We start from the raw sequence: 15,524 nt of genomic DNA on the forward strand, positions 1-15,524 counted from the left end.
ATGTTCCTATTTAGGTATTACTTTTTATACTTGAAATATACCTTTAACTGTACTTTAATCCTTTTCCCGCCAGTGTTTTTTTTTTTTTTTTTAAGTTGCCAGCCAGTGCCAAAATTTTTGATCATTTTCACAAAACGTTCATGGCCACCAGAATATTTTGTTCTCCAACACACATTATATCAAAAGAAAGAACAGAGCCTTTGCCTTTACACACACACACATATTATTCTATCTTCATGCATTCTTTTTATATCAACACTTGAACATGGGTAAATTATGTTTTATTGTTGTTGTTTTTTTGCACATAACATCACTCGTGTCACTTCATAAAATTGAGGAAAACCACTGGATTTACATGGATTACTTTAATGATGTCTTTCCTTTCTGGGCCTTGAAAGTGATAGATGTGTAGCTGTCTATGGAGAGACAGAAAGCTCTCAAATTTTGTTAAAAAAAATCTTCATTTGTGTTCTGAAAATGAACGAAAGTCTTACTTGTAATTAATGACAGAATGTTCTTTTTTGGGTGAACTATCTCTTTAAGTATTTTACTTTACTGAATGTTGGCTCAAAGATGCACTAGACAAGATTATTGACAAGACTGTCAATATACTCAAAATATAAGGAGCAATTTATTTATTTCTGACAGGAAACGAAAGCCATATCATCAAGCATATAGGCCTACATTATGAGCGAAAGATGACTGTCATCATCACACTGCAGTTCATTGATGCATACAGAGAACAACATAGAACACATTGCGCTACACCACAATTTAACATAGCAGACAGACATGATATTACTGATACTGACTTGCTGAGGCCAATCTTTTATTCATTTATCAATCCATAAAATCATCCAGCTACTTAACACCTAAATCATCAAGGCATTTTAAAAGAAGATGAAACTGAACAGTATTAAAAGTGGAAGAGAAGTCCATAAAGGGAATTCTAACATAAGCATTTGTTTTATCTAGATGATATTGAACTTAACCGGTTAAGATTATTTGCAAAACTGTAAGAATCCTCAAACTGGTTTCTTTTCCTATCATTATATATTCAATCCCCTCCTCTCATCCTTACCCAGGTAAATACTTCATTATTCTGATCCTTCAGAATTTTTATATAAGTAGTTCCATGTATACACACTTTCTCGTCTTTAATTAACGCGTTGTTGATGTTCAGTGTTTATAGCTTATTTCTTGTGATCGGTCCGAAACTTTCTGTCACTCCTGCCGGTGACTTGAGAAAATACAGTTGGCATTCCTCACGGTAACCACAAGATGGCGCCACACTCCAATTATTGTAACCTCGTTCATTTACTTTTAAGAACTTGGTTATTCACATTGACATTCAGCTCACTCAATATGAATCTAAATTTGAATTTTAAAATATATTAAAACCCTGCTGTTTCTTGGTTGCTTTAGGGCTGTTCTTAAAGTGATTGAGGGATTTTCACAAAACTGCAGCTTCTAACCACTGCCCATTGTGTTTCAGTCAGGTCTGCATAATGACTGTTGGACAAACCTGTGCTCACTGGTGCCTGAACCCCTCAGCGGGACGCCATGGAGAAAGATTCACCTCAGGCAAGAGGAACAACAGCTCTCTTTACATGTGAAAAGCTCTCTCTGTTTGAGTCAGATGGTTGGTCCTTTCCTGAGGGTTTTCTTCTCCTGCACCCTCTGCTGTCTGACCCATCACATGATTGGCCGGCTGTCCTGAGCTGCAATCTCATTATCCCTGCCTTCGCCATCACTGGCCCCAGAACCTCCAGATAAATACTCCCTCACTAAGCTGAGTCTGACCATAGATTTATAGTCGTTATGTATCCTAAACAATAATCAATTTGCAAGAACAAATCACAGATATCTCTTTTTGAGAGCTCATGACACACTTTCTTCAAGCTTTGCCTAATTAGGAGGGTTGTGGCATGATTGAGACAGACAGAATGTCCTCTTCAATCGCTGGCTCTGCTGCTGATGTGGCTGTTAATGTCTGTCTGAGTTATGGAACTGCATATGATCCAGCAGCTTTACACAACACACGGCGCCTTAGGTGACTTCACATTTCTAATATGACAACTGTAGTTTGATCGCTGACCTCGTAACAACAAAGAGTGTGTGAGGAGGTTCAACAACAGGTGTAGACTGAGTCTGACTGATTTATTCTGTGTTTTTAGTTATAATAGAAACTAAATATATTACAAATATTTATATAAAATTATGATTCAACATTTATACACAATGGTTCAAAAGTTTGGGGTCAGTCAGATCTTTGATTCAGCAAGGATGCATTGTATATTTTTTTTTAAATGTAAACATGCGGAAAGTTTTCTGTAATGGGTTTAGTGTAAGGGGAGAGAATATTGTACAGTATAAAATCATTATGTCTATGGAAAGTCCCCATCAAACATGTTTGTGTGTGTATTTTTATTATTTATTTTTTATAATAGGCGCAACAATATTAAAAATGAACAGGACAGGCTGGGTAGGAAAACTGACTGCATAAACAACAGCAGAAGTGAGATTTACCATGCCAAACACATGCAAAAACATATATAAGTATATATAAATGTGGCCACCATGATTTTGACATGTTCCTGGATCAACATATTTTGTCATTCCTGTCTGATAATTTAGTCCTAACACTATCACTACCCCTAAACCTAACCCTACCCATAACTTATCTCTAAAATCAGAAGGAAATGATAGGTGAATAACACGGATGTAGAAGCACCTAACCCTTGTTGTAAGCCTAACTTAACGAAGTTAATCTGATTGGTTGATTGAAATGTTGTTCCAGGATCAACAAATGCGTTGATCCAACATATTGTACTTGGTGAAATCACGTTAAATAAACGTATACGGTCGAATGTTATTTTACGATTAGCCATATTTCCAAGTGACACAATTAATGCTAAAATAGTTTGGGCACTCAACCTCTGACATCAACAACAATATCTATTTTGAGAGATTTTTTGAGGAATGTTGGTAATCAAACACTTGTTTGGCACCATTGACAGACTAGCTAACATATGGAAAAATAATACAATGAAAGTCAATGGGGTCCATCTACTGTTTGGAATACCAACATTCTTCAAAATATCTTCATTTGTGTTCAGCAGAACAAAGATATGTATACAGGTTTGGAACAACTTGAGGGTGAGTAAATGATGACAGAATTGAACTTTTTGGGTGAACTATCCCTTTAACTAAAAATCTATTTCAACTAAAAGTTGATACGCCTAATTATTTTAACTATGCACGATTATACGAGTAGTTGCATTTTATTTGCATTTCGCATTGTGGTGTTTTTTAGTTTTTTTTTTGTGAGCAATAGAGACGCGCTGTTCCAGATGATGCAGATGAGGTAAAGCTCCTAGTTTTTTTGGGGGGGGGGGGGGGGGGGGGGGGGGGGTGTGTTCAGAGAACAAGGCTGGAAAGAACAGCTTTTTCAAACCCGCTCCTGCCCCCTTTTTGCTGCCGACTGTTATTGTCGGTCAGCCACTTCCCAGGAATGTTCCTCTTCAGGCCAGGGAGAAGTCACTGCAATGGAATGCAGCGCGCGCCCCGCTAAACAACAATGTTGACTTAAAAAGGCCAGAAAATGGAATCGATCTGGATGCGCGCGTCCGGCGTAAATCTGGTACTTTCTATTCTTTGGAGCGAAAATAGAACCTAGACAAATACGTGTTTAATTATCTCGCTTTAAAACACAGCTGCATCCCATTCCCAAGCGCATATTAGAACATTGCGTAAGATGGTACCAGTTTGTGGATTTGCCAACGACGCTGCGTGCGTGCGTGCGTGCGAGAGGGAGGGGGCGTCTTTTTCAGCAGTCAGATTACTCTTTGTCTGTCCTTGTTGCTCATCCAATAGGAGCACAAAGACGAGACTGGCAGAGTGGCATTCTAGCGCGCAATCCGCTTGTGCGGCCGTGCAGTGAGATTAACCGGGGTCAGATTGATGCCGCGCGATTTGACAGCGCTCATAAGGATCAATAACCGAGTGCTGTTTGACCCTATACAGTGTGCGGAACGAGGGGGGTTGGTTGTTCTAGCCTGTGACATTGTTAAATGACTGCAGTAGATGTGGCGGGAGGGAGAGGGGGATGCAGCAGGTCGTGGGGGAGGGGAGCCTGTGGGAGGTGGCATTGACATCGATAGCGAGGAGAAAGATGAAAAAAAGGCAAAAGAATCTCAGCACCTGTTTCCAGGGCAACAGGGAGCTGCTGAGCATAAGTCCGACTTATCCCCCCCACCCCCTCACCGGCCGCATGCAGTGATGCAGCCTCTTCAAACTGACACACAAACTAATAAAGACTCAGATTCTTTTCACTGGGTTTTTGAGCTTTGACCAATAGAAATGTTACAGAAACCTCTATAAATGGAGTAGTTCAGCTCAAAATCAAAAGTCGTCCATTATTTACACGGCCTGTTATCAATTCAAAGCAACATTAAGCAGACAACTTTCTTCCATACGACAACAGTTCACAGTGACCAGTTTTGAGAAGCCATTTGACAAAGCACCAAAATTCCTACATTTAATTTGCCATGATGTACGGATTCAACAAAAGTTTTGATTTCACTCTTAAAAATAAAGGTTCTTTATTGGTTCCATGAAGAATTGAGCTTTTCCATTGCTCTAAAAAAAATGACAGAATTGTCATACCTGGGTGAATTAATGCTTTCAAACGTTTAAAGTTCCCCTATTGTGCTATTTAAAAGGTTCTCCTGTACAGTAGATTTAAATCCATCAAAGGAAAAAAAAAAAACTTTAATTTTCTCATAATATACATAGCACATCAAATTCTCAAAGAGTCTGAAATGGTTCGTTCGAAGATTCAGTCTCTCTAAACTCCTCCTTTCTGAGAGCTACTATGCTCTGATTGGTCAGATGGCCCAGTCTGTTGTGATTGGGTATCGCGGAAACGAAACCTCCATTACCACAACTGAACTTCACCTCCAGATCTTCCTCAGCGCTTGATACACAGGAATACGATCAGTTACGATGGCGTCGGTTTTACTGTATCAATCCCAGCATGAGTCGTCATCTTTTGGAAGTGCATCAAAGTGGATCAAAACATGTCGACAACACAAACCAAACTCTTCCAGTCTCAGCTAGTAGTGTTTGAGGGCGGGGCAAAGTAGACGTTGTTTGTGGGCAGCCAATGAAGAGCATAGGCTGGCATTATGCAAATTTGTTACATTGTTGTGTAGGTTTGTAACAGAAAGTGAGACTGGAATTACTGACGACTCGTTTCGGCAGTTCAGAATATATTCTTTCTTTTAGGAGACAATAACTTTATTTGTCGAGCACTTTGATCTTTACAACTTTGCAAACCTTTTACATTCACAAACCGCTATATCACACACTGCATGAAAGGTAATATTCGAAAAAGCATAATAAAAAAGTGACCCACTTTAATGGAGGTGCAATCTACCAAACCAACACTGGAGTTGCACATCAAATAATGTGTTTTTCACGGTGTCTCCTCATTACCTGCTCATCTGACTGTCTTTGTCCTTTCTACCTCTGACAAAGAATATTCTGTACTGTTTCCCTACAGCTCTTCGCCTGGCCCCAAACCTCCAGACTAACGTTCAGTCATGCTCATCGAGACTGCAGATCTATTGTTCTTTCCTCAGCAGCTCCAGTCTAGCCCCGGCGCTCTCACTCTCCCCCGCCTTCCCTCCATTCTCTCTGCTGGATAATTCCCATGATATGTTCTTGCCATTGGCGTGGGGCGTACCATTCTCAGCGAGGGGTGAGTACAAACCAAACAGGAGCTCTTTATGCACCCACACTGATTTATAAATACATTTGCATCTTAAAATCATGCAAAACTCCTATTCACAGAGACGTTGGTGAAGCATGGCACTAATATTAAGACAGTTTGACATCTGTAGCACGCAAAACGCAACTCCCACCCCTCTGTTGCACAAACATAGCACGACCCCATCCCCTCACGGCGTAGTAAAGTGCCTGTTTTATTGACTCAATGTCTTAAGGGCAGTTCTCTTCCCGTTTTTCTCGCAGTACACTGCGAGATCTTAACAGGACAGGAATGAGAGAGGAATAACAATTATGTCACTGCATGAAAGCAAGAGGTTGATAAACTAACAAAATGGATGACGTGAGCGCTGCCTCTTTCTGTGATAACATCACAGAGGCAAAAGAGCATCAGAACAAACCATAAACGTACAAATGTAGACGGCGAGAGAAAGCCAGGAAAGCAGATGAAAGATCAGGTTGATGAACACCGTCTGTCACTGTCACCTCATGCCCAGAAGCTGAATTCAAACCTTAACATGACACCATCTCTGCCAAACACAGCGCTGCTGACTGCTGCCAGATTGCAATACATCTGTTTCACAGTTAAACCACTGCTGTTCCTTTCTGCCGGACCTGAAGGTGCATGCGCTCAGTCCTGAAATGTACTTTTCCAATTCACATCCCTGCTCTTATTGTGAAGGATTCATCATGTATGTTATTCCAATGAAAATAACGAAATGAGATCATTAATGAAATGAAGCGTTGAGTGTGCGAGTTACATCTCTCACCAGGGAGAGTGCAGTTCACATCTAAGCATATCCGAGGGGTTGGGAATTTGAGTTTGCCCTTCTCTGACCTCTCTATTGTGAGTTGTGCAGCAGTCTGAACCAATCCTTTCACTGCCCGCTGCTTTTTAGAGGACAGCGGACACCACTGCTCTTCTAATTCATGATTTAAAGACACTTTGGCTACCTGCCCATGTGAAAAACATGTCCCTGAACACATTGGGCCTCATTCATGAAACGGTGGGGGAAGGAATTTCTGTGTAAGATTGTTTATACATCGAATCCAACAATTTAACAAGTTAAAATGCAAATTTTTCTTGCATAGACATTTGTTCTGTTTGTGTTTCATGAATGAAGCCAACTATGATTGTGCTAATAAATTTGAATCAACATAATTAATTGCATTTTGATAAACTTCTGTTCAAAAGTTTGGGGTCGGTAAGATTTTGTTATGTTTTTGAACGAAGTCTCTTCTGCTCGCCAAGGCTGAATTTATTTAATTAAAAATACAGTAAAAACAGTACTATTGTGAAATATTATTACAATTTAAAATAGCTGTTTTCTATTTGAATATATTTTCAAATGTAATTTATTCCTGTGATGCAAAGCTGAATTTTCAGCAACTTTACTCCAGTCTTCAGTGTCACATGATCATTCAGAAATCATTCTAGAAAAAAATAGTATTATTATCAATGTTCAAAACAGTTGTGCTCCTTTATATTTTTGTGAAAACCATGATAGATTTTTTTCAGGATTTTTTGATGAATAGAAAGCTCAAAAGAACGGCATTGATTTGAAACTGAAATCTTTTGTAACATTATAAATTTCTTTACTGTCACTTTTGATCAATTTAATGCATCCTTGCTGAATAAAAGTATTCTTTAAAAAAAAAAAAAGTTCCCTGACTGAACATGTATAACGCAGCAACTGTGCGCCATTTTGGCTCAAGCATTCTGACTAAAAATTCACATTGTCAGATTCGCAAAGTTCATCCATTATAACAGGAATCTGGTCTGGTCTCTACCCTAAATGCTCTTAATAAAATCAAATAAGTTACTTTTTACACCAATTTTATTCTCTTACTAGTATGCTTTTAAAATACATTGAAAAAGATGGGAAAAAATGTACCTTTGTGACATAGAAGAATGTAACACCTTTCTTTTTGTTTCTGTGTAAGATCTTCTTGACATTAAAAATAAATAAATTTGTGATTCTTTAATTAAGAATTTATGGGGACTTTTCAACAAAAAAAAAAAGGTACAAAAAGTAGGCTATAACAAAAAGACAAACTATTATAAGTCATTTTCATTAATTGAAATAAAGCTGAAATAAAATAAGATATAAATAGCCCATTAGATGAAAAATATAAACTTAAAAGAAAATTTAATTTGAAGTACTAAAATTACTACTACTAAAATAAAAAACTACATTTAAAAACACTAATAAAGATAAAAATTCAATAAAATAAAATAATAAAAATGACAAAAGCGCATAACAAAATAACTTCAAATGAACTTATAAAATATAAAATTAAAAGGTATTTTAGGCTCGGTTTCTCAGACAAGGCTTAGATTAAGTCAGGATTAGACCTTAATTCAATTAGGACATTCAAGCAGCTTTTTTAAACGTGCCTTAGAAAAAAACATTACTGGTTTTTATCTTGAGATAAAACAATGACACTGACTTATTTTAAGATATATCAGTGCACTTTGATTTCTGCTTTCAGCTAAAACAGCTCAAACATGCATTTTAGTCTGAGACTAGGTTTAAGCCTCGTCTGTGAAACAAGAACAACAGTTACATTTTACACAAAAGACATACTTATAAAATGATATATTATAATAGCTTTAAAACTTTCAAATAGCCTCTAATGCATGTGATATATTTTTCTAACATAGATTAATGTAGGCCTACAGGTGATTCTACAATGAAGGGCACTTTATATTCACCATCGAGCACAGCACAATCGTCACCCTCCCCAACCCAGCCTCGTTGGTTCGATTCCTCGACGCTCTATTAATCAAGTCTCTCAATCGAAGGGAAGTCAGTCAGCTGGGGAGGGCGATGAGGGGGTGAGTGACAAAAAAAAGAGAGAGAGAAAGAAAGAAAGAAAGAACGAACGAACGAACGAAAGAAAGAAAGCAAGCAAGAAAGAGAAAAACTGCCTCTCTTTCTTCCGACAGAGCACCTCCATCCCCATGATCTCATGAATAAATTATAGCGACTCATTGTGCAATAGAGGGAGGAATGCAGTCGAGCAGACTCGCGCGCACACATACACACGCACGCGCGCGCAGGAGCAGCAGCAGAAGCAACACGAGAGCCGTCGCGACTCTTTGGATTTACACAAAAACATTTCATTAAAACAAACACATGCTGGGAGTCTGAAAGCTTAGGGTGTTTTATTTCGCAACCTATGGATCATATAAATAGAAATCCGCAAAGAACGGATACATTCACAGATAATATGATCCAGTTTTAACGGTTTTAACGTACTCGCACGGCTTCCGATTTCTGAGGAAACCTTAGCTATCCAAGAAAGGACAGAAACGGCTACGTTTTTATCCATTTTAACCCAGCGAGGATCGAGCTAGATCCCGATCTCTATTTTGTGAACATTAAGAGAGGATTTCTCACAAGGAAAGCCGAACACGGAATCAAATCCAGCCAACAGATCAACCTCGGGCAGCCGGAGTGGAAGGTGAGGACGGATCATTGGAGCTTTCAGTATGATCTCTTTCATCTTATTATCGTTTTGCTTTGTGATTTTGATTATTTTTGTATGTGCTGCTGATGTATGTAGTGATATTTAATGTGTTCCAAGGCTCAAAGGTGTTAGCTTTTATTCATGCTTGGTGATTTGAATGGCCCTGTGCAGTCGTTTCCTGCTTTTCTTTACTTCTTTATTCCAGCTGTCAATTCGATAATCATCTGCCATAAATATGTGTTGCCCTCAAATGATTAAGTAGAGTAAGCTAAGGATGGACCCATGCACATGAGCTTACAGTAGAAATGCCTTCTGCTGGACTAGAGTATGAATTAGGTAATCAGCCAGGGTTAGATGGTTTGAATTTTTATTTAAAGGGCATTAAATGTGTATTAAAAGAAAGAAATTACACTATAAGATGCACCCACTCAGGGTTGTAGGATCATTACTTTGCTCTGCTGCATGATTTTACTCTCATGCAATGTGGTTATTGTCTGAAATATGTGTGAAATAAAGAGCTAGACAGTGAATCTCAGTTTGAGTTGGTGCATTCTCAGTTTTTCTCAATGCAAACGTGGGCAACATGTTTTTAAATGTGTCCAGCTCTGATCTGATGAGTGAAATGTGTGGCATGATATAGCACAGCTTTTATTAGATCAATCAGGATGCTGTTAAGTGAATTTCACAGCTAAATGCATTTGAGACACTAGTGTTGCCTGTCACAGTGATCACTTCATTGTGGCTCTTTGGTTGAACGTGGTTTAAGTTGTTTGTTATGAATATCAACCTCTGAATTTAGTCATTAGGGACCACAGGATCTGCTCCAGGAGGTGTTTTTACACGTTAGTTCCAGGGTGTGTGTGTGAAAGATGCAAGGTCTAATGCTTGTTTTCCTTGTTAGAATCTTCTTTTTTGGGATCTAAGCTGAAACTGAGTTGCTCCACATACACAGGGCAGCATGAGAGGGGGGTTTTGCCTGTCGCATCACAATACCTTTTGCATTAGCATCATGATAGAGCGCTCCACCCAGATGCTTTACATACTGGCAGCACACCTACAGGCAGGTCGGTGTAGCGGGAGGCGTTTTAGGCCGGTAAAGACACAGCAGGTGAGATGGACAGATGGTGAAGGTGGTGCACAGACAGAACCTCAGCGCTGCTACAAACTCTGTGTTTGCAGGTCACAGACCAGGTAGGCGACAAATGCAGCGTTGCCCATCCCCAGGGGTCAAATGATGGCCACAGACATCCTTCCGCTGATATTTCTATTTTTTTTAAGCCCTAATTTGCATGCGTTGTCTCATTCTAAAACACCATCGGTGATAGATCACTCAATTATGATAAGGACCCAAGCCATCTGCTATTCTGGACAAACAGCATAGGGACTCTGACGTTCTTCGGGTTTTTAAAGGAAATAATGACATCATTACTTATCGTCATGAATATTTAACTCAGAAGGTTGCATTGTCTTTATATGTGCCCTATGTGTTGAGGAAATGTTTACTAAAAGCACTTCTGGTCGTGAGGAGTTGGTCAATAATTGATGGCAGGCCGGCCTCGGCAGTGTCAAGTAAAGCTTCGGTCCTGAAGATGAGTGTCATGGCTTTGTGTCGGCTCTCTCTGGGGATACAGGCCTAAGTCTAATATTATTAAATGTGCTCGGAGTTTGTTTGCGCTTCTGTGGTATTATCAGGTAATATTTGCGTACAAGAGTGTACAGAGTTTGCTGCGTAAAAGCTCAAAGGTTTAACGTTTGAGATATAAGAAAATAAGAAATTATTACTATTATTATTACTTAAAATATGAACGAAAATAAAAGGGATTACCATTTTGTAGTCATATTGATATATAATCAGAAAACTTTTTGGACAATTTGTACAGCCTTGGCTTGCACACAATCACAATTTTCGATCCAAAAAAAAAATCACAGCACCCCCTCTATCCCCCCCAAATTTGAATTTAAGCATCTGGATCATTTCATCTTACATCTTTGGTCTTATAAATTGGGCTGTGTTTGAAATAATATACTAGCATACTCACTGTTGTATCTGGTGTATAATAGTTATGTATACCAGTGGTGAGCGGTGACTTCTTTAACCGCGTATGCTGGGTGGTGCGTCATGTCAAAAGTACTCAATGCTGATATGTTGGTTTGGCTTATGTAAGTGAGACCCTCGCGTTCGCTCTAAACAGTGTTAGCTACTCAGTTGCTTACTCTGTCTCTGACACATAGCAGCACAGTTAAAAGTATTCTTAATATGTTGTACCTTTTATTAAAGGAACACACTGACTTTTTGGGACTTTAGCTTATTCACCGTATCCCCCAGAGTTAGATAAGTCCATACATACCCTTTTCATCTCCGTGCGTGCTGTAACTCTTCTGATGCACCCACCGCTAGCTTAGCACAAAGACTGGAAGTAAATGGCTCCAGCTAGCATACTGCTCCCAATAAGTGACCAAATAACGCCAACATTTTCCTATTTATATGTTGTGATTTGTAAAGTCACAGTGGTGACTATACAAGTGATTTGCGGAATGATTTGCTCGCAGCACCTGAGAAGCCCCGTGGTGAGGAGCAGAGAGTTCGCTAATCAGTGTAGCGCTAATCACTCCGCCCAAGTAGCAGTGCTTCGCCTTCTGAGAATATAGTTCCCAGTATGTATACGGTTAAAAGATGGCTGTCTCTCATATGGCCTTTTTAATTTGTACACACTGTGACTATACAAATCACAACATATAAATAGGAAAATGTTGGCGTTATTTTGTCACTTATTGGGAGCAGTATGCTAGCTGGAGCCATTTACTTCCAGTCTTTGTGCTAAGCTAGGCTAGCGGTGGGTGCGTCAGACAGTTACAGCACGCACGGAGATGAAAAGGGACTTACCTAACTCTGGGGGATACGGTGAATAAGCTAAAGTCCCAAAAAGTCGGTGTGTTCCTTTAATAAAAGGTCCAACATATTAAGAATACTTTTAACTGTGCTGGTGTGTGTCAGAGACAGAGTGAGCAACTGAGTAGCTAACACTGTTTAGAGCGAACGCGAGGGTCTCACTTACATAAGCCAAACCAACATATCAGCATTGAGCACTTGCTGATAAGTAGCCTAAGCCTATACATTTACCTATTGAGACCAAATGTGGCGCACAGGTCCTGAAAAGTGAAGCCAAAAAGTTTAGATCGCCCCCAGGTGACTGGTCCCAGTATAGGCCATAAACCCCGCCCTCTCCATGAAATCTAATGGGGCATCAGACTAACTAACCAATCAAATTACACTTCAATTTGTTTTTTTCCAAAGATGATTTTTGTAATTTTAGGTAGTTTTACTTTTTATCACGCTGATGTCAGGGGTTCGTTTACTATAAAATCCGGGGTGTGACGTCATGATTGACAGCTTCTCTGAGCGAAGTAGACACTGAGGCACCAACTGACTTTTTTCGGGAGGAGAATGGATCTTCAACTTTAATTTCTACATTTCCATAACTTTTTATTTCACACCGACATGGTGAGTTGTTCTGCAGTTAACTGTACTAACTGATTCTGCGGGAATGTGGGCTTGATATCGCGGCACCACGTCACGCTCACTAATGGCGCTTTTCCACTGCTGGTACGGCTCAGTACGGTTCGGCACGGTTCGGCTCGCTTCGCTTTTCCACTGCGTGGTACGGCTCGGCACGGCTCGGTTCGCTTAAGCTCGGTTTGCTTTTCCACTGCAGTTAGTAGGCTACCGCTTCAAAGTGGGTGGGATTATAGTCTGATCGTTATAGTTTATCCACTCCTCGGCAACCAACGAGAGGAACGTCTGTACGACCACGATTCAGCCATTTCTTTTTTTGGAAGTTTTCTTTCTTTCTTTGTTCTTCAAGCAAGTCAAGCAAGTAGTTTTAAAACAGGTGCTACAGCGGTGGCTGTTACTGGCTATTTAAATCTAGCGGGTTTGATGTCTCGCAAATACAATGACGCTGGTAGTGATGATTCTGTCTGACCAATCAGTGATCTGCAGTGTGTTCACATCACATTTTAGTATCTGTACGGTATGCTTGGAACCTCAACAGAGGTGGTACCATTTAAAGCGAGCTGTACCGTACCATGCAGTGGAAAAGCGCCACAAGTGAGCCGTACCGAACTGAGCCGAGCCGTACTGTACCATGCAGTGTAAAAGCGCCAAAGCGTGCAGTACCGAACCGTGCCGTGTAAAAAAGCGCCATAATGCGCAGACTCGGGCTCCAAGATGTCAGCGCCATATTTGGACATTGGCGGCTTCATTTCTCTACAATGGAAGAGAGTGAAGGTGTGTCGTCCATATTTTTTTTTACAGTCTGTGGTTTAGGGCTGGGACGGTTACCGCATTACCGCAATACCGCGGTCACGTGACTCCAACCGCGGGTCTGAGCTCGTCACCGTCATCACCGCAAAAAAAACACACAAAAAAAAAAACATTGGCCTGCACATGTGTGCACGTTGTGTCTAATGATATGGATTCATTGATTCTAATGACATGGATTATTTCTAATGATAGTGTGTCTTACATGGATTCAAGGTTTTCTAAACAAAACTTATCAAAAGATGGAGCAAATCCCTTTCGCGAGTTGGGGAGCGCAATGTTCCATGACACATAGCATTAGCTACATTTGTATTAGAGATGCGCGGATGGGCTATTATTATTTCATCCGCAACGGAACCGCAGCACAAAACTCATCATCTGTCCGCCATCCATCCGCACCAACGTTTTTTGATAAATTTTCGTTTTTTGAATTTTTTTATCAGTTTTAAGGTCTATGAGCGATGCAAGGCGCTGCTGCCGCGAGGCTAGAAAGCTCTTGGCTGTTTTAGAAAGGAGACTGCGCATGCAGCAAAGATATTTAAAGGCTAAAGTCCCTAGTATAGCCTATTGGCTATGTTGTATCATCAGAATATCAGCAGTGAACTCCGTCTCCGATGGGCGCACGAGTTTCGGTTCATTTATGAGACGAGCTCCAGTTCACGCGCAAGAGATCGCACCGTCGCTTCCACATCGTCCTGATTATATGTCTGCTACATTTGTATAATTCCAGGCAATTAGTTAATGAAACAGTGATTAAAATTAAGATACAATTTATACAAAACGAAATTTAATTTAAAGAAAGGCTTTCTACAAAACAAAACTTAATAAAGTGGTCAAAATCATGTCTGACCCATCTTATGATCCTATCTTACTCATGGTGTTCACTTTTCATATAATCGACATAGATTAAATAAAAAATAACATTATATTATGTTAACATAAATATGGAATATCATTTTTGTAATTAAGACATGTTGGAAAAGGTGTTCATCTTTCATTTCGTTCAACATCATAATGTATTCTCCTGAAAATGATGAATTCAATGCGAATGTATCTGAGAATATTCTTAAATTAGGAAATCTATTCAGTGATTGGTTCATGCCAAATTACAGCTTAATGAAAATTGGACTCTTTCAAATTGTGCTCGTTTTTTTTCGGATGTAGGTGAAAATATTTAACAAAATCTGTCTAGAACACCAAAAAAAAAAACACCATCTGGTGAGTGCGCGGTGCGCGGAAGTCTGTATGGGTAGGGTTGGGTGTTTAAAGCGGTTTACCGCTATACCACGGGAATATCTTGCTTTTCAACCGCGGTTAGAAAAAATCCATACCGCCCCAGCCCTACTGTGGTTGAGACATGCCGTCACAAGCACCCGTTAAGAGGTATAATAATAATATATCAAAATATCCGGTGTTTTTGTAATTCCGCAAGCTGCCACTAGAGTTGCAGAAACTACATAGCCGTGTTTCCACCGCAGGAACTAGGAACTTTGAGGTGGTACTGTGTATTTCGACTGCAGGAACCAGGGTCTAAATGAAGTAACTAAATGTTTGAGTTCGGACTCTACTTTTATTCAAATTAACCATTGGGGTCATCCATAGTATCATACATTTAAATCATCATGATAACCGCAGACACCTCACTATCATGGTAAAATGTAATTATAATGTGTATATACTGTATGTGTGTTGCATGAAGCCGGGTTTCTGCTACTTGCAAACGGACTCTCGAGGAGACGGCGGATTCCGATCCATTCATTTGCTGCTCTGATTGAACATAATATGCGCGATTACACTGAACGCTCACTCTCGCTCGTATCCAATGTAAAACATCACCATTGTCATCCCTTACATGATGTGTTTTGTTGAAGTAATGACTTCGAAATGTGTGTGCTGGTGACTTAGCTTCCTGAACCAGTGCGCTCCTGAGTCCGAGTTG

General features: G+C 39.8%; 1 protein-coding gene across 4 annotated transcripts in view; it reads left to right on the forward strand.

Moving 5' to 3' along the window:
- The first annotated feature begins 5,592 nt into the window (after nt 1-5,592).
- The window catches only part of zmiz2 (zinc finger, MIZ-type containing 2), a 57,535-nt gene continuing 47,603 nt past the window's right edge, over nt 5,593-15,524 (forward strand). For 3 of the 4 annotated variants that reach the window (XM_056261472.1, XM_056261471.1, XM_056261474.1), the window contains exon 1: nt 8,632-9,258. The gene's annotated coding sequence lies outside the window, so the exon portion shown is untranslated. Of the gene's footprint in view, nt 5,765-8,631; nt 9,259-15,524 lie in introns of those variants that run through there. The other variant, XM_056261473.1, reaches the window with a different exon arrangement.

This window comes from Rhinichthys klamathensis, unplaced genomic scaffold, assembly GCF_029890125.1.
Source record: "Rhinichthys klamathensis goyatoka isolate OS25496 unplaced genomic scaffold, OSU_Roscu_1.1 h1tg000183l_1, whole genome shotgun sequence".
Taxonomy (NCBI): domain Eukaryota; kingdom Metazoa; phylum Chordata; class Actinopteri; order Cypriniformes; family Leuciscidae; genus Rhinichthys; species Rhinichthys klamathensis.